Source organism: Zonotrichia albicollis, chromosome 7 (assembly GCF_047830755.1).
Source record: "Zonotrichia albicollis isolate bZonAlb1 chromosome 7, bZonAlb1.hap1, whole genome shotgun sequence".
Lineage (NCBI taxonomy): Eukaryota > Metazoa > Chordata > Aves > Passeriformes > Passerellidae > Zonotrichia > Zonotrichia albicollis.
In genome coordinates, this window is record NC_133825.1 from 27,600,181 (window position 1) to 27,620,332 (window position 20,152).

At 37.9% G+C, this 20,152-nt stretch overlaps 1 long non-coding RNA gene across 3 annotated transcripts in view; it reads right to left on the minus strand.

The window, feature by feature from the left end:
• LOC113460887 (uncharacterized) overlaps window positions 1-20,152 on the minus strand; it is a 280,279-nt gene that overhangs the window by 212,837 nt on the left and 47,290 nt on the right. For 2 of the 3 annotated variants that reach the window (XR_012581000.1, XR_012581001.1), the window contains exon 2: window positions 13,327-13,440. The exons of the other annotated variant lie outside the window; for it this stretch is intronic. This is a non-coding gene — a long non-coding RNA (uncharacterized LOC113460887). The remainder of the gene's footprint in view (window positions 1-13,326; window positions 13,441-20,152) is intronic. 3 annotated transcript variants of the gene reach the window in all.

Here is a 20,152-nt window from a genome sequence, read left to right on the forward strand (position 1 = left end):
CACAGTAACCTCTAGCTTTGACAGTCTACTGCCTTATATTGGAATTATTATGAAACTTGGACATATATTGTACTATTTTTACCAGCTGAAGTTTTTTTTACATTATTTGTACAGTCATTAAGTTGCAGATGATTTCTTCAGGTTCTGCAACTAATGACAAGCAAGTATTCTTTTCCCATACAATAAAATTATTCATAACCAAATCCTAGTGCTTGTGCACAGTACAAAAAGGATGTCCCAATGGAGGAATAACATGCTGAGCAAAGGTAAAGCAGAAGGTGTTATGTGTTGTAAATTCCAGGAATCTGCTTTACCAAAGCCATCTTGGCATTCTGGAGAACAGGCTTTTAGAGGTTCTAGGTGTTGTTCTCAAAGGATGTAAGCATTTACATGTCTGCTTTCTACAAAAATCAATAGATGAATTGCATAAAAGCCCCAGCTGAAGGCAAAGCATTCCCAAGATAACACAAATAATTCAATAATGTATTAGAATTTTCATTTCTCATCTATATAAAACAAATTGTTTTGAGACCTTTACTTTCTTATGAGTCTGACATAATAGGATGTTGACCTGCTCTCTTAAACAAATTTATGGAAAGCATAAGACCTCACCTAAAAAGTATGGAAGTTTCTCAGATGTAATGGATTGTGCTTGGTACAGACATCACGCCCTAAGCAACCCTTCCTAGGCATTGCCAGCCTTGAGTGTTCGCTGCACCAGCTATGAGGAGTAACATATTACAGACACAGCTGCACTGAAACCCACAGGCTCACCAGAACACAGCTCTGGTTTTGCTCTGTCAAACCAGAACAATCACTAATAAGGATTTTGCAATTGGTTTCAGCAAGAATAATTTCTCATTGTGTGAACACTTATAAGCTTTTCTGATCAAGCTATCTGAGGCTACCTTACTGATTCATCCCCAGAGAGGTCATTTAGATTTTCATCTTTCTACAACAGGCAAGGAAAACTGTATATTTTATGCATTAATTTTATTTCCATTTTCTAGCTGATATCTTGTTTGGGCTGCTTCTTTTGAGAGCAATAATGGTAACCCTACATGTCAATAAATATTAGTTAAGTAACAAACTATCAAGAGGTGAGTTCTAAAAAGCAAAAGTTTTAAAAAGTAATTGCTTTCAATTTTTGAGCTTTATGTGACAGAAAAATCTGAGAACTTGCCACACAGAATCAATTTGAACACAACAAACGTTTCATTCATTTTGCAAGCAGTTGTAAAACAGCATTCATGGCAACACAACCCTGGCAATTAAGAGGCAGATAGCAAGCTGAAGGTGCACTAACAAATCCAACTTAGATGCTGAATCTTCTCTATTGAAATTTTTTTTCATATTTTCTTCTCACCCTGGTGCTCCACAGCACAACTGAACATTTTGTCTCTTATTGTGTTTCTTGAACAGGTGTGCTAAAATAACACATCTTTTAAAACAGGGCATTCAGGATTTCAGATAATATGATAAACCTTTTTATATTTTTTTTATTAAATGCATAAAAACCTACTTTCTTGTGCAGAAGAGTCTGTGCCTACATTTATTTCTGCATCTATTCATCTATATGTTCCCATAGGAACATTAATTTGAAAATATTTTGGTTAAAAGAATCTCAGATTAGTCACCTACTCTGGCACACCAGGACTAGATTTACTGCTTCCATTAGCCCGTGAACGCTGCAGTGTCCTGTTACCAATTGCCATCCTGAGTGTGTTTTGTAAGCAAGGCCACGCTACACTTGTGGACCAAATGGTGTATGCCAAATGATTATGCAGGCCTTGAGGCACTCTGAGTGTATAAACATTTACACTACAACAGATCTTTGGCCAAGTGGCCAAGTAATTGATTACAGGGCTATGAATGTCACTGGATTTTAGTTATAAAAATCCCATGACATTAGCTCTACTTCATGCAGAATTTGCACTGGCAGTTTTTAAAAGTAACATAAACTTAGGTAATTCAGAAGCAAGCAGTCCCTGCAGAAAATCATGGAGAACAAATAGGAGCAGGTCTCACCCTGGCTACCACTTGTTATGAATTCAGAATATCTGACAATTAGGCAAATGCATTATGAAGGTTCCCTGTTTTGATATAACACAAGTGAACATGAGGAGGTCTTTCCTATATGAATATTATATAAAACCACAATAACACTGACCTACATTAAAAAACAAACAACAACCAACCCAAAAGAGAAAATAATAAAATACATCAGAAATATTTTAAAATAAAATCTGTTGAATTCTTGTTTTAAATACAGACTTTGAATAGAAAACGTCAAATGGTGGACAAGAGACAAATTATTATAGGAAATATGTTTTTCAGTTTTAATTAGTTTTCCCAACAAATCTTAATTAATTATTTTGAAAGGTAAGGAAAAATTCTGTGGAAAATCAGGAGATATAGTGATAGTCAGCTGTATAACATTAAAAGACAGAGGCACCATTTTTATCTTTAGAGGTGGCATTCTTAGACACACATACGATAATGAGGAGCCATGCAGAAGCATATTGGCCTTTAGTTTTAACATCTGCAAAACACCAAGTCTCCAACCCATAAAATCATATGGACAGTTAACTTTGCACACTGTGTTAAGCGTCTTGACAGAGCATCTCATTCAAAAATCCACATAAGAGCACATTCAATGTGCTTCTCTGGAGCTGAATCTGCTGTCCTGATTTCTTCTCAGTTTAAATATTTTTTTCCTTTTGCTGCTTAACTGGAAGAAAAAAATGTGCATGTGCAACCTAATTTGATTCCCTGCATCAGAAACAAAGGATAAATTCACCTCAAGTGACTGATAGACAAAAACAAGCTGTAGGTTAGAGACAATGATTTTTACCATTCCCCTTGTTTGTAAAATGACTATCTGTCTAAAAGCTATGCCTTTGCAGGGCTGATGAAGAATGTGCTGCATCCACAGCATTTGTCACAAATCTGCTCAGTGTGTTGATCTCAGGAATAACAATACATGCACTCTAAATGTGGTTTATAGACACTGTTCTCCACATGGTAGGTGATTATAGGTCCTCCTCCTAATTTACTCAAATTTCTGTATTATTGGTGTATTTTCCTTTCAAGCACCACCTCTGGCAGAAATAAACAATTCTGCAAGCAAGCAACTGTGAGCATCACCACATCCACAGTGACAGCAGTGGGTCAGGAAGCCCATTCCAGAGTTCTGAGTTCACCAGGTAACACCATGGCACCGATGGTCTCCAAACCCGGATACACTCATAATAAAAAATGATGCATTGTTCAGAGTTAGTAAACAGTATGCAAACCTGGACTTGTACAGCCCTTGTTGTATTTATAAATGGTTTATAAATGGAGAGAGTGAAAAACTGAACAGGTAACAATTCTGTCCCTCAGTTTTGATTGTTTCTTTAAACTTCTGAGCAAAACCACCCAAGAATGAAGTTCTGGCTCTAAGATCCAAACCTGTTTTCTAGAACAACAATACTAAATGTGCTACTGATACCAAAAGTTGCAATCCAAAAAGCAACACACGAATTGAACTTTTCTGCGATATAACTAGAAAATAATTACAAAGATATGTGGCATGGGATATTTACATTAGAAGAGCACCCAGAATTAAACACTGTTCAAGCACTCTGTGACTGTTGGGAGCAATGCCAAGCTGCTTCCTGGCCAGTCAACAGACCCAAGGAACACAAAGGTGGTTTGGGGTTTGCTTTGCTTCCTTTGAAGTCCTGCCCTGCACAAAGGTTAGTCAGACTACACTGAAGGTCTCAGTACAGCTAATATGTTTTTCTTTGTGCAGGATCTGTAATTGGAAAGCATTTTGAGCAGCAGGAGGGTAACCAAGCAGTTCTGAGAGAAAAGTAGTGCATTTCCTCTGTCACAAACAAGGAACAAATCACTTTTAGTAGTAAGAAGCCAGCAGCAGTATCTCCAGAACACATGTGGAACAGAGCTGCCACTGTTAGAAATGAAAAAGACTTATTGATCTTCTAGTCCAGCTACCTGCAAATTTAAGACTGTACTCTACAGGATGTCTTCTATTGTTTATTTTCTAGACTGGTTTCAGAAGACCACATATTGGTAATCCCACCACTTTCCTGTTAAGTTTTATTCCAATTTTTACATAACTCCCTGTCAAGAGGAGGTGAAGAGGGTGAAATTGTTTGTTATCCAGACTTTTTTTGAATTCCTTAGACTGTATCTGAATGTCCCTCTAAATATTTTTTTTGTTTACCTACCTAGATAAAGTTTCTTTTTCATCTTTCTTCACCCAGATTTAATATTGCATCAGGAACCAGCAGTCCTCTGAGTGTTCATTCTGGTCAAATGACCACCACTGGACATTTTCTGGTCGCCCATTGCAGCTCGTTAATTTCTTTCTTTCTTTCCAAGCTCTGTGGGCAGCATAATTTTAGCAATGAGCTGTCCAGGAAGACAGGCACAGCAAATAAGAGTAATCTAAGAGTGTAAGGACCTAATTAATAAACTAGGAGGAGCATGTAAATGCAGAGTGTCAGAGCTTAAAATGAAAACAGGGACAAACATGTTGGTTTCTTGGAACCTTTGTAATTGTTTCATGTCAGAAGTGCCCAAGGCTAACCAGCCTTTAGTGGATTGATAAAGGACCAATGTGTCGGGTCTTATTTAGTGGAAGAACCCAATTAATTATTATACAGAATTAGATGCCATTTAGCATTGCTTATATTACTGATGACTTGCTAATTTGGCTGGCTCTGATGTAATTACAATTAATTTACGTCCTTAATCCTAATGCTCTAACCTGGCTTTGATTTAATCAGGCGATGTGGAGGTATCACAATCAAAGCAGCATTGAGGAGCTCACTGCTGAAAAGAGATAATTACACCTTACAAAACATATCCTTCCCACCACTGACATGTCTTGAAATACTGAATCAGAACAGTGAAATTCTCAGTCAGAAAATCTCCAATGGCAAAGCTCAGAGAAGATCTGAGACCACTGCCCAAAAGTCTTCTTTTCCTTCTCTCAGAACATGTAAGAACAGTTCTAGTTACTCAGCTGCAATCTACAGATCTTTGGATAAACCCAAAGAAAAGCAAATCTTCATGCCACCATGACACAAGAGGTGACAGACAGTAAAGCTGAACTGCCTGTAACATCTGGAAGAACACATCAGTGAAAATGAATATAACAGCAACCTAGAGCTCAGCTTCAGCTTGCCTTGATGAGAAGTAAAAGCAAGAGAAACTAACAATCCCTTTATCTTGGGGATACTGGCCTCCTGCACCCATTATGCATCCCTAAATGCCAGCTCCCCTTGACCCTTCCACACTGTCACTGCCTAGAGACAGCTGTGTCCTCTCTCTTATCCCAGAATGCACCGGATTTCTCTATAAGGAGTCCTAAAGGTGGGAAGGTCTCTCTCTCTGAGCCATTCCTGCAGCTGTCAGAGAGGGCCCTTGCTGTTGGATTGTCCTCTGGTGCCAAGGAGAAAAGCAGTTTTGAGGAATCAGTCTTCAGATGCTTTCTAAGAAACTAGATGTAAGGCAAGCCTGGAGCCACAGAATTTTGCTGTGAGTTTTCTTACCTTGCTTCCTGATTTCCCCTTGGGTTGTACATCTGTCCCCAGACCCTAACAATACAATGTGGCCTCTACCTGTTATATGTCTCCAAAGCTAAACTATTAATCTATAAGTGATTAAGTTAATTTTATTAATTCTTGAAGAAATATTTTAGCTCATTCATTCTTTAGCATATAACTGAAATGTGCTCCACTATGAAAAGCTTCTTTGCTGTTGCAGAATTGAAAGGCACAGAAAGTCTCTCTCTGTTCCCTGTCTTGGAGACCAGCCTGACAAAAAAGACTTCAGCTGAAAAGACTGTCATAGTAGAATGCACACAGGGACAATGCAAATCTGCTTATTCTTTTGCAAACAGCACATCCTCTTACAGCCCAGAATAGCACATGTTAGTGAGGTTATCATAACACTGGAAGTTAAGACAGTTCACAGGCTGGAATGCAAGAAACTGTTGAGTGTGGGGAATTTAATTTCAGTTATCCTGGTTATGTTGCTTTGCAGCCATTAAACTGTTCTTTTTTCTTATAATCTTACTGTTGTGTAGGGCTGTACTGCAGTTTGAAAACAGTGAGCTTACCATTACTGACGGCAGCCACAGCAACTGCTGTACCTTACTGTCCCGTGTTTTGCTAACTAAAAGCAGGACATTTTTATGAGAAAGAACATTAGCTTCCACTTTTGCTTGCTTGCTATGATACCTTCTAACTGCATGCAAGGTGAAGATTGCTTTAGGACCCACAACTTCCCATCTTTTCTTTTAGCAGTTCATAGCAAACAACCTGTGCCCAGGTGTAATGGGAAGAGAGCAGCATTCACCCCTCATTTCCTCTCCCTTTGTCTTGTTCATATTACTGTAGTCAGGCTCCTGCACACTCAAGTCATCCCAGCTCAGTATAACACTTAATCTTATCAAATATATGCTTAAGTGCCACAGAAGTCCCTGAGAGCTAACAGGATGTTTTTATGCTTTGTTGCAAAGCAGACTGTCAGAGACCTGCCTGTGTGCTCTTCATGGACGGATTGTCTCCAAATTGTTGCAAGCACTTTCATTAGTCAGTCTCTAAGACAAGCCTGCTTTTATCAAGTTGTCAGATTTTGCACAGAGGGGAAAGAAGAGAGGGTAGTTTTGAGAGGGAAGGAGAGCTGTTCCTTCCCTGTGCATGCAAACATCTCCCCAACAGCTGACAGAACTGCAGATGTGTTGTTTTGAGATGCCTGCTCTCTCTACAGCAGGCATGCTCCAGAGGAGATAATGGCTGCCATCCCACCGAGAGTGCTGTTATATGATCCTCTTTCAGTTATTTGAAATATGGACTTCACTCAGAGGATTCTAGGAATAGCTGCTCCAGCTGTTCTGGAGAGATAGAAAGCTGTCACAGGAGACATTGTTAGACTCTGCTAAAATCAGCGGCTGCACTAAAGATCTCACATAAACTCCTTAATGGTTTGTACCATTCAGTCAGGAGTCAAGGAGAAGTGAAATGTGGTCTGTGACTATAAGGCAGTTTGTATTCAATGCATCAAGGCTATGCTTGTGTTTGGCAGACAGAATAGGAAAGACGCTAAACGGATCCTTTTATCAAGTGTCTGAGCAGTTGCTTGATCTAAGAGGTTTGTATACCTGCAACCAGCAATGTAAATGTCTGAGACAAATTACAAGGCAGCAGTAGTGTTACAGTGAAGGATGAAAGTGCACACAGAAAGGCAAACAAGCAAAGCATTACAACAGCCACTTAATGGCAAACACATTTATTAACATCAAGCGCAATGTTTGTAGGTTTTCCCTGCCACAACCAGCTGCAGATGCCAGCTACTTAAAAAGATGAAACAGTGCAGTGAATAAAATTGAGGGATTTTTTTTTTTCCAATGTAGTCTGCCTGCATTCTTGGCAGAGGAAGCAGGCTCCTAGCTCTGCCTTCGAATGAACAAAAGGCGTGCTGGCACTCAGTGAGCAACTCGATTTCACAAGGCCTCCTGGGAAGGCTGTACGGGAGCATGGCTCTGTGTCTGGCAGCTGCATCCTTGAATAAAAAGAGGAGGAGGAAAAGGGCAGGAAGGAAAGAGCACACAAGGTCTCCATACCACACATGAGAAGCTTTTACACACAATCAGACATCCTTGCCCCAAAGTATTCAATAAAAGAAGTGTTCAAGGTGAACCACTATACTTACTGCACACCACAGCAGCACATTTCACCGGCTACTGTTCTTTTATTAGAAACATTTCTCAAAGGTTTTATTACTACTCATAGATTGTAAGGGTTTGGGTTTTTTTAAGTATAGGAAATACAGTGAAGTATAAGAAATAAATACAAATTTGAAAATTTGAGATACTTTATAAGGCAAAAATAATATTCTTTCCTTTTACTTTTTGCTTTTACTCAAGAGAAGTAAGTAGTCAAAATCCAAGTGAGAAACTGTCCTATTGCAGCAGAGTACATCAGTTTATTTCAGTTTAAGGTATTGACTCAAAATAGGTATTCTAATCATGCCAGTGGTATGACATGGACAGAAAACAGCTACAAAAATTAATGCATGACTCAGTGGAAATTCAGACAGAGACAGAGATACTCATATTAGTACTGGATTATATCTGAAACATAAGAGTGTGAGATAAACCTGCCATATATATGATACTGATTCTCATCAAGTCCTTAATCTGGGTAAGCAAGGTACAAGTAAAGGATTGCTCACTTCAGAACCTTAAAAATATTATCAAGTTCAATGTAGTTAGGACATTTTTTTAAAAAGGCACTTTACTTAAAAAGTTCCTCTGCGTTTCAGAGTCCTAGAAGAAAATTCTAGACAAACTAGAAAAAAAGGAGGGCAAAATTAGTATTACCACAATAATACTGGAGTCTCAGCACATTTCCAGGATTGGTCTTTTCATTTAACTCCAGTGCATTTAGACTCATGCAGAGAATTAAATTAATCATTATGCAATGGGAATCAGGACAAGTTTCCTTAAGGGCATATTGACGTTTTATCTCTCTTGTTCATTGACAGATGTAAACAGGAGCTGCAAAAGAGTGAGAATCTCTTCTCTTGCCTATTTCACATTCGTAAATCAAAGTAGGGCTTAATCTAATACTCCTGTTCTTTCAGCTGGAAAGAATGAGGGAGGGCATGCACTCTCTGAGAGTAAACTGGCTGTGAGGCCAAAGAAGAAGTGTTCAATTCTTTAAGGAACATGGTTATTCTAATAAAAATAAACATCTAGTTATCTGAAACCACCGTCAGAGAAAGTGTTTATTTTAACTATTAGCTGTACCTGGTGGATTAGATTAATTCTTCCTCCTACTCTGAATATATATATTTTTTAATCATAAGTAATTCTGCTGACTGCAGAAGTCATAAGCAAGATTGTTGTGGTTGTGAATTTTAGACAATAGAGCCTTTAAAGAAACAACCTTAAGCAAACAAACCAAAACCCCCACAATCCAACTCAACCTTCATCATGTTACTTGCATGCCAAATTCTCACTAATTAGGAAGTGTTTTCTGCGTGAAATACAAGTTGCTCCTATCTTGCAAATGTTTCAGGGAGCTTATGAAAATTATGTACCTCAAACAAAATGGTGTTGGATAGTGTACAATAGTCACTTCATTTCTTTGTTGGCTGACCACCTTGGGTTAGTAGTTTAAGTAGCTTACTCTCAGCAGAATCAAGTAATCCTCCCTGATCATCCACTTTACATCTTAGCAGTGTTTCCTTATTCCCCTTTAGCCCAGTTCATCTGAACAGTGATGAATTTGATTCTCTTGACGTAGTTTCTCTGAGTTTGCATGCAGTATCTCATTGCAGTGCCTTACTCCAGCTTGTGTGTCACCAGTGGCCCACTCTGCCATCCCTCTTGGCAAGCCATGCACAGCACACTGCAGCTCTGCAGCCAGGCTCCTTCTCACAGACAAACTGAACAACCACCTTTTATAACAGACATAGCATCCACAGCAATTGGCATATTTACTTCTAATCAACTTTTAAAATGGCATCATTCAGCTGTGCTTAACCACATTACTTAATCTGCAGTCTGCTTTGCTATCGATTTCTTATACCCTCTACAAATATAGGACATCACTCAATACAGCATTTTCTTTACCTAACACATTTATCTGCCAGCCAAAAAGCTGAGAAATTTAGTAAATATGTTTGTAAATTTAGGATTACAGCTCTCCTATAAATTAGTTGATAAGGCTATTTACTGAAAACTTGCAGAACTATACACACAGTATTTTCCAAAAAAATCTCTGAAATAAAAATTAACATAAGGTACTAGAAAAATTAGCTTGGTTTAAAAAAAAGAAAAAGCTAAAACCAACTAACATATTTTTCCTTAAAGAAGACCCTAGCTCTATGTCCTAATTACTCTTATTTTCTATTCAGATCAGAGGAATTTCAGAGTTCATTGTTTTGTGTGAAGAATGGTAATTCTTGATGACTTATGAACAAAATAAAGGAAGATACATCTGGAAAGCTGAAAAAGTGGGAAATACTATATTTCCACTTAATTATTAGTTATGGGACAGAAAGAATTATGGATTGGTCCAGTGAGGAAAGAAGAAACCAGAAAGAACACAGAATGCTTTTAGATATTTATCAGTTGAAACCCTGACAAAAGCATGAGAAGAAGTTGCTGTGAAACATTTCTGCTCTTTCTAAAGTACATTTAAAGCGGACCTCACAAGTGGTACACAGGGTTTTCAGCTCCATGAATTCCCAAGATCTGATATTAAGCAGTTACATGGGAACCTCGTTTTACACTGAAATCTGAGCACATTTCTATCTCTCTTTGCAAGGCGGGACATCAAGAGTGTGGCTTGACTATTCAAATTTGAGAGCTCAAATACCAAAATCAAATTTTAAAAAAACCCACTTAATGGTAACAGTCTTGTAAAGATATTTTAAAACAATTGCACAAATTTTTGTACATGGGTTTCTTCATATTTGAATGCCCATCTTTCTCAAAATTGAACTTTTTAAAGTAAATTCTAGAAGAATAATTCTTACTTATACTGCAACAGTAATGAGTGCTTCTTGCATTAAAATAAAATTATTATGTTTCAAAAAGTAGCTTAGTTCAATGAATTTAAACTGTTTGTGAAATCATTACCCACAAGTCATTGAGAACTCAAAGAGTGGTTAAAAAAAAACCCCTATACATTTGGTAGAAAATATGCACATTCCTACAGTAAGTATTTAAACAGTCATTTAGCATGTGCATTCTTCTGACTGTAGTGTAGAGTCCATGATTCCATATTCCGACTTTAAACAAGTAAAAATCTTAACCTGAACAAAAATAGACTCTAAACCAGAACAGGCCATTATCAAACTCTACATTTCATCAAAATTAATAAAACACCCTTTGGTTAAGAAAAAAAATGTGATATGACTTATTAACCTCTTCAAAGAAACTCACAACATGAATTTCATAGCAGCTGCTTGCTCACATCACTGAAAAGAAGAGCTAAGCAAACAAAACCTTTGCCTATAGGGACTAAGCTGTAGTTAAATATGTTTGGTTTAGTATTCACTTCTGTGCTAACTTCAGCCAAGTTGTTCAGTTTAAAGGGAATGATGGCTGCGAATGAAGTTAATATGTTCACAAAAGATGAAATTTGAAAGAGCCAGTGTGGAAACCTGCTCTTATCAACAACTATATTCAATCAGGGGATTGTGTGTGCAGTCAATACAATTCAAATTGCAAATATAAACAATGAATAGCAAGCACTCAAAGGACCACTGACAGAAAACACGTTGTCAGCAGTTCACTGCCTGAATTATCTTAACAACAAACATTTGCTGAGTAATTGCAATCAACAAATTTGTTGAAACACATCCAGTTGACAGACAATTTATCAACAGGAAAAAGAAAGATAAACATGTGAAGAATCTTTGTAGTTCTTTCATTAATATTTGTGGTCCATCTTCACAGATTTGGAATTTAGAAAATTACCACGGGCCCTCCTGCCTCTGCTGTGATAATGCCACTTCTAATGCTATTTATAGCAGAGTTACAAGCTACACACATACAGGTAAACAGCCTGTATCAGATAAGACTTTGTACTGTAAGATTATCACAAACACATGCTTTATTTGCTTATTCTCAAACTGTGTATGCACTTTAAAAGAGTAATAGGGTCAGGTGAAACACTGAAGAGGGAGACTGCTCTTTTCCTGGAAAAGAACAGTGTGCTTGGAAGGCCAAAACAGCCTGTGGGAGGTGGCACAGAAAAAAAGTACAGCATCATTACAAAGCACAGGGATTCTGATGCTCACATGCAGAAGCAGAGAGTTTGCTGGAAGTCCCAAGGAGCACTTAGTGATCCATCCAGGTAATTGGAATGTGTGTTGCTTTTCAGAAAGTCACCATGGTGTATCTACAGAAGCATTTTAATAGCTCAAAAGTGCACTTTTAAAAAGGAAATTTCTCAATTCTTCACTATTTCACACTCTTTCATACATCACAAAACTCTGATGGAACAAAAAATATGGATTCCTTCTGAGTGAAATTACACTGAAAATAGTTTTACAGGAGCAAACCTTGTGTGCTTTGGGCACATCTAACCTAAAGGGAATTCAGTCTTGCCAGGTATGTGGGTAGATGTCACTGTCTCACCATCAAATAATTTCCTCTACAAAAACACCCCTATTGCCCTCCAGTACCTGTTAACATGGATGTAGCTTGACGTGATGGAAACCAAGCCAGGAAGTAAAGATATATATATACACAGTCCTGATGAGATTACTGTATAAACCCTGTATTCTGTCTCACATGCCCATTTCAAGGTTTTCTTGGTGTTAAGTAGCCCCTTTTAAAGTATAGTAAAATTTGGGCTTTTTTGGATTTACAAGCCTTTTGTGTTCTGACAAAACAAAAATGTATAGTCAGATTTCAAGGTTTACTTGACCACCACTTGGTCATCTGAATGTCATTATTTGAATGCATTTGCAATTTAGAAATCAATAGCAACTGGAAAAAAAGTCCCACACAAACATTAGTAACAACAATGTTATTATTTCCTACTGACTAGAAAATGAGAAACCTAACTCCCCATATGTAAAAAGGCAAATAAGCAAGACCCAGGGAACTACAGCCCAGTCAGTCTCACCTCAGGAGCTGGAAAAATCGTGGTGCATGTCATAGTTTCCACCTGGAAACTGTGCTAAGGCCTATGTAACGTAAGGAGGTCATTGATGAAAGTCAGCATGGCTTCACTAAGAGCAAATTGTGCCTGACAAATTTGGCCTTTTATGACTCGGTTACACTCATGATGGATGATAAAAGAGTGACTGATACGTTCCTGGACTTGTGCAAGGTATTTGGCAGTGCACTACATGACATCCTTGTCTCTACATTGGAGAGACAGGGATTTGATGAATGGACTACTCAGGAGATAAGGAATTGGCTGGATGGTCACACCCAGAGTGAGGAAGCTTGAGTACACCACCAGGCTGAGTGGTGCAGCTGGCACACCTGAGGGATGCAATACCTTCCTGAGGGACCCTGGTGAAGAAATGCGCCCATGCAAACGTCATAGGTTCAATGAGCCCAAGTGCAAGGTCCTGCACCTGGGTTGGAGCAATTCTGAGCAGTGGGAAAAACCCTGCTGAGGAGGACTTGGAGTACTTGTGGATGAGAGGCTGGAGATGACCTGGCGGTTTCCACTTGCAGCCCAGAAAGCCAATCATATCCTGGGCTGCCTCAAAAGCTCTGTGGCCAGCATGGAGTGGGAAGGGTTCTCCTTCTCTACCCCGCTCATGAGATCCTACCTGCAGCACTGTGCCAACCAGCTCTGGGGTTTCCAACATAAGAAGCACACAGATCTGCTGGAGTGAGTCCAGAGGAGTCACCACAAAGATGGTCAGAGGGTTGCAGCATCTCTCCTATAAGGAAAGACAGAGAATTTAGGCTACTGAGATCTGGAAAGAGAAGGCTCCAGGAAGATCTTCTAGCAGCCTTCTAGTACTAAAGGGGGCCTACAGGAAGGCTGAAAAAGAACATTTGAAAAGGCCATGTAGTGACAGGACAAGGGGGAATACTTTTAAACTGGTAGGGGACATGCTTAGAATTAGATGTTGTGAAGAAAATTTTCATCATGAGGGTGGGTGAGGCATCAGAACAGGTTGCCCAGAAAAGTCACAGATGCCCCATCCCCAGAAGTGCTCAAGGGCAGGTTGGAAGATGACCCTGTCCATAGCAGGAGAGTTGGAAATAGCTGACTGTGAAGGTCCCTTTTGACCCAAACTATTCCATGATAATTGCTAGTGGAGCAGTATTCTAGCTCTTTTATCATGCTCAGGCTGGTGTTTGTGCTTTCACCTATCTATTTGCAGATGCAGTCGTGGTCATATGCATACCCTGTTGACAAGCAGGTGACAAGCAGGTGACAAGCAGGCTTATTTGGTCCATCATTTCAAAGGTATTCCCAGCATTAAGCCATGCAGAGTATGCTGCATGCCATACGGAAATAATAAAAGTAGATTAAGATATTTTTTACATATTAATGTATAAACTAAATTCCCGTAGACTTAATTCATTGCAGCACTCAGAAGTGGTATTTTTTTTTCCTTCCAAAATAGAGAATATTTATGTAGAAGAGAGTAGGTATGCTTGGGAACAAGCAATGAGTATAAATAAAACTAAAGAAATCAGAGAAGACTTGGCATAAATAAGCCAATTACATAGACTCTTGAACTGAAATCTTTAATAATGCATAAAGTAAAACACAGACATGCAGCAGAGCTAATGCTTGCAAATGAGCAAGTCTACGATGTGGAAACATTTTCCCGAAGCGAGGCTAACATAAAGAGTACAGTATCTAAAATGATCTCTCCAAAACCCACCCCAAACCAAATCATGAACCGAAAAAAAATAATTTAATAAGATAAAAATATATAAAGAAGAAAATCTATTCAAATTGCATTTAGAAAAATTTCAACTGAAAAGAAGTTGAAGTCCAGTGGAGACCAATATATCATAATAAACCTTCTGTAAATAAATTATCATGTTTCCTCACAGACCCCCTTGACAATTTAAGATCTTTGCAGCCCATTCTCTCTATTGTAATCCAGCTAATTTCATTCAGTCACTAGGTAGGCATGTGGTTAGTTCAGCTCACAGGGGTTCCTGGGGACAACTCCACTGTTCCACATTTCCTCCTAAATCTGAGTTGCCATAAGATGCTGGAACGAAAGCCCTGAGCACTAAAAATCACTCTACAATTGCAGGAAAGCTGAAATGGTCTAAATTCCTTCCCACTAATAGAGAAATGGAATTGAGTGGAAGACTGCAGTTAGATGGCAAAGGGCAGCTAGAACTCTCTCATTTCCACCCGAGTGCTCCTCCTCAGGCTGCAGAGAGGCGCAGAGATTCTGTGTGGGTTGCACGGGGACAGGCATTGAGATGCTGCAAGGACACAACGCCAGTCCTTGGTAGCTGCTTTGCACAGCACAGGGCAAGGAGACCTCCTCACACACTGGTACCCTCCTAAACTCATCAAGGTGCCACATGCTCGCTGGGAATTGTGACTCACAGAATAAAATACAGAAACTGAATTATGCCACAGTTTCTAGGGACTCAGAAAATATGTTTTCCTGTTGTCTCATATTGCTTGACTTTTACAGTGATGTGAATATTGGAAGAAAGTTTAAAAAGAAAGTAGATACCCTTTGTATGGTGTCAGTTCTGTGACCATCTTCCCTGGCCATTACCAAATAGTTGAGCTTATTTGCAATATTTAAAATTTATTACATGGAATTTCTTGCCTCACAAAATGTTTCAAAATTAAACTTTTATTTATAATACATACCATAAAAAAGTATTTTTAAAATACTAGTTAATATGTTTGGGAATAAAATTTAGTTCCATCAAACCCAAAACTCCATTCAAATACTTTGATTTTTTCCCCACATAATGCATTAGGTTTGATAAAAAATTAACCTTGGATCTTTTGAAATGAGTATTTCAGTAATTTCAAGATATTTAAGCATGGTTTCAAGTATTTCAAAGTTTTGGAACACTTTAGAAAATTCCTCCAACATTTTAGAATGAAAATTTGAACTTGACTCACATTTTCTCATTTTTTTTCCACATGAAACCATATTTGGTGAGAAAATGTGCCAAGCTTTAAGCAGAACATTATGTATTCTATCACATCAAGGGGTGATTATTTTGTGACTAGTTTAATATCTCACTTCAGGTCGCACATGCAAAAGCTGTAGTCGTTTTACATATTTTACCTTTTGCTTTATTCATGAATAAGGAAGTAGGATATTATAGGACCTGACCTGTTGGTCAAACTTCCAATAGCAATTGCAAGCAATTATGGCAAGGTGAAATGTCACTGTGCACTGAACCCCTCCTTGTTACTCCATCTACAGATTGGGCAGAAACCATCTTTGTTTTATAATGTAGTCTGAAAGAATTCCCACCTTAATCAAGAAAAAAAATGTAAAAAACTGAATTCTCTCTACACTAGATTTTCACTGCTTGAAGAATCTTCAAAAACTTATGTTATGTTTCCTAGATGTATTTACATCCCATAATTTTTGTCATGGGACTCATTTTAACCCGATGCTTGTATGCAAAAAATACAGGACAGATTTTTTTTTTTAATATGTACTATACTGCTTATTTAACGACATAAACACTGATAAAGTTTTGGCTATCTGAAAAAAATCATTGATGCTGTCTAACACCACCAATTTCCATCTGTATGTTTCACAAAAATTCAGCCAGAAACTGATCCACAAAGCTAATTACATATTACCAGTTATGAAGTCATGAATAGATTTTTCAAGTTTATTTTATTCTTTACACTATAAACCAACAGGAATGCAAAAATTCACTCTCTTTATATTTTATTATTGATTATTATCTAATAATTATCAATTGTTTGTTTCTATTTGCAATAAAATCAGTTTACTGATTTCCTTACAAATAGAAATAATGAGAAATGTAAAATAATATATTGTGATATAAAATAATAAGTGTCTCTTCTGAGATCCACAAATCCCTCCAGCAAAATTAATTACCCAATAACTGCAATTAAATTAAATCAAATTCCAGCACCATAAAGCTAATCAGCCCAGAGAAAATAACTCCAACAGCCTTCTACCTGTAAGGTCCATCCCCTAGGATGCATCCTGCAGGTTTTTTTTCTACAGACTGATGCATGACCAGATAGAAGAAATTCAGGCCATGTGGTAGCAATGGAGTAATCAGGTACAGAGAGTTAGATCTCTTCACAGAAAACATCCTTACAACTCCCTCTAGCACTTCTTCATGGCAAAGACGATCCAAATTGGACATCTGAGGGAATTCAGGTTGTGACTGCAAGGTCCTGGAAGGACACAAATTCCTTTTGTAACAGGAACTTCAGTGTCTTAGGGCTCTTAATACCATCAACAAATCTTCGGGCACATGTTTTACAATCATCAGTTTAAAAATGACCTTCATGGCGATCTTCAGGTATCTACTAGTACCTGAAGCAGATCCAAGATCAGAAAGGTCAACATGCTTTAATGTCCTATGCTGGAGTCACTTTCTGGCCAAAAGAAGCATGACAAAAGTCTGGGGGTGAATGGCAGGAACCAAAGTGATGGCAAGGCCAAAATCTGTCACCATCTCTCACTTTAATCTGATAGAAGACCACCTTAAAGTATAGGACAAGAATAAGAATAGCTACTACAAAAAGAATTCACAAGGACAAAAAATAATTCTAAACTATGAAACACTTAAAAGTTACAAAAGAGACATTTAGAAACAATGCAGGTTTTGAGGGGTAGGATAAGGAGAATAAAAAGTTGTGGCAGGGAGGTAGAGAATGTAATAGAGGAGACTAAGTAAAATGACATAGAGAATTTAAGAATTGTGCAGGGTGTGAAAAGCCAGGAAAAAAAAATCCACTGTCAAGCCAAGACACGAAGCAGAGATGTAACCATTCTTATCTGTACTTGAGGGCATGAAATAATTCCTTTTTTAATTTTGCTTTTTTAATCCTGTCAATTGGAGCTGTCACTGTGGATGTAATAGCAAGTATCCCGATCACAATATCAAAGACTCTTCACTGACACTCCTTGAAATAGCATTAATATCTGCTCACTGTGGGTACTACATTTAAATGTTCATGTGCAGTGCTGTAGCTCCCCCTTAGTCAGGTATCAAGCTAATATTTCACACTCTGCTTGTAAAATTATTAACAGCTGGCCTAATGTTAGAGCACTGGAGTGTGGTTTGCTAGAACAAGACACTGCTAATAAGACTATTTCCTACTCTATCATGTTATTACTGACTCTGTATTTCCAAACATCAGAATTGGCCTTTAAAATCAAAGCAGGATTTAACTTTCCAAGAACAACGGGCCTGAACCAAGATGTCAGGCTTAAATTATGGGGAAAGACAAATTTAAAATCTGAGTTCATGAATTCCACAAACATTCTCAAAAAAACCCTGGCTCAGTAAAATCCAGGAAGAAATGTCAGGTAAAAGAGAAATATTGAAATCCAGGTAGAAATAGAGAGGGTAAATTTGTGATGATCCCCACAAGATCCAATACTTCACCGTCTTGGTTAATGCTGTTTCATCACTATCCTCAGACCCTTGCTCTCACTCACTTTGGCATACAGAAATGACAGGGACAGGAAAATTTAAAAACTACAAAGTCTTATACAGCAATACAGTAATTACTAAGTTCATGGACAGCTACATAAGAGAAAATGAAATCACATGATATGCAGAGGTCAAGCTGGTGTATAGAAAAGAGTAGTTTTATACCTTAAAGCAGTGGACTGCTTTAAAATGCTACAAGTTTCCTCTGAAAATGCAGATGATTAATACTGAATGACCTGGGGACTCCTATCTGCTTAAAGGATGTAATATCTAATTGGTTCACTGGATAGCAGGCAATTCAGAGGGGATCCATTATATTATCAGTATATATTAGAAATATAATAAAATAGATAACAAATTTATTGCTTACATGAAATATTTGTCTAGGTAAGTGATAAAGGGAAAGATAAAACATGTCACTCAGAAGCAAATTAAATAATTATATAGGAAGAGACAAGGTAGCTACTGAATTTGTTTTGAAAATAGTATTATATAGTTTGGGTGGTTTTTTTTGTGATTGTGGTATCACTAGGAATTTCATAAAGCTTCATTAAAATTTGGTGTGTGCTAATAGTTTTCTGTAGGAGCCTAAATAGATTAAGTGCTTGTGACCTTCAGTCTGGATAAGTACTCTCCCCTTGGGAAGTGTAAAGCTGAGTGTATGCTTACATGGGCAGTGAGATTGAAGTGATCTTTTCTGGGGTCAGGTAATGTTCTTAAACAGATAGAAGGCAGTGTTGTGCTTAAACCCTTACCTTCTTGAAAATGCACTGAATTAAAAATTTCCTTCATTACTTACCAAGGAACAGGAATCAGGTGTCAAAGAACTGATGTCTTACACATTACAGAATCATAAAAAGCACTAACAGCAAACCCAAGGAATAAAGCACAAGAGGTGCAGCTCTCACGAACCACTACAACCGGGGAGGTGCACAAGTTAATCTGACAAGAAACATTTTCTGACAGTAAATGAATTTGCATTCATTTACTAATTTGTAATGCACATTTCAAGTTGATTGACATAACTCCTTGTAAGGAAACTTAGTCAATACTCAATGTTGTGTTTTATAGTATTTTAAAAAACTGGATTAACACCTTGGGAATGCATAGGTAAATCTAGAATTCCCTTAAAAGTAACAGAAACATCAAAAAAACCCACCCAAAAATAAAATTTAAAATCTAGGGATTTAGCAATATAGAAGATTAAAGAGTTTCAGATTTTGAGAGCCTGCTCTGGGGAAAAAAATCCTCTAGATATTGGGAATTATATAATCTTAATTCTGAGAGATAGTAAAATTTCATATTTACACACAGACTATGAAACAGTCATGCTGAAAGTAGCATAACATATTATCATATTATTTTTGTTTCATTCACATTTAGTAAAGCTTTTCCACTTGGGCTAACATCCTTAATTTTGCAAAAACCACTGTGGAAATTTATGGGGTCAGGATTTGTACTTCACCTCTTCTCCAAAGTACTTATTAATACTGAAATGTTGCACAACAAATTAAGAACTGTCTGAGAAAGGCATTAGCCATCTGCTCTGTTGCAAAAATTACTTCTATTTTTCATATACATCTACCACACACTTTTAGCTATTTCTAACAAGGCAGAGATCAAGACAGAAATGTGGGGGTTTTGTGCTAGCTGAGTTCAGGGGGTGCTCAGGAGCTGCACCAAAATCTTTCATGTCTCTGCCCCCTGCTTAGCCCCCACTGCCTCATGTTCTGCACTCCTCTCCAATCCCAGACTTTGGTAACTCACTCTGAGCTCATTTCTCAGTTTTCTACGGAGGACAGACACCATTATCATATAAATATCTAAATTGCCTTAGAGCGATGGAAGTACTGCTACCTGCAGGTAGGTATGATGCTGAAAGCTGCTAAGTGGGTACTACCAACTACTTTTTATTTTCACCCAGGCCAGGAATGACCTAGGGTCTGCTGACCAGATAATAAGTTCTCTCTTTCCCTAAATTTCCAA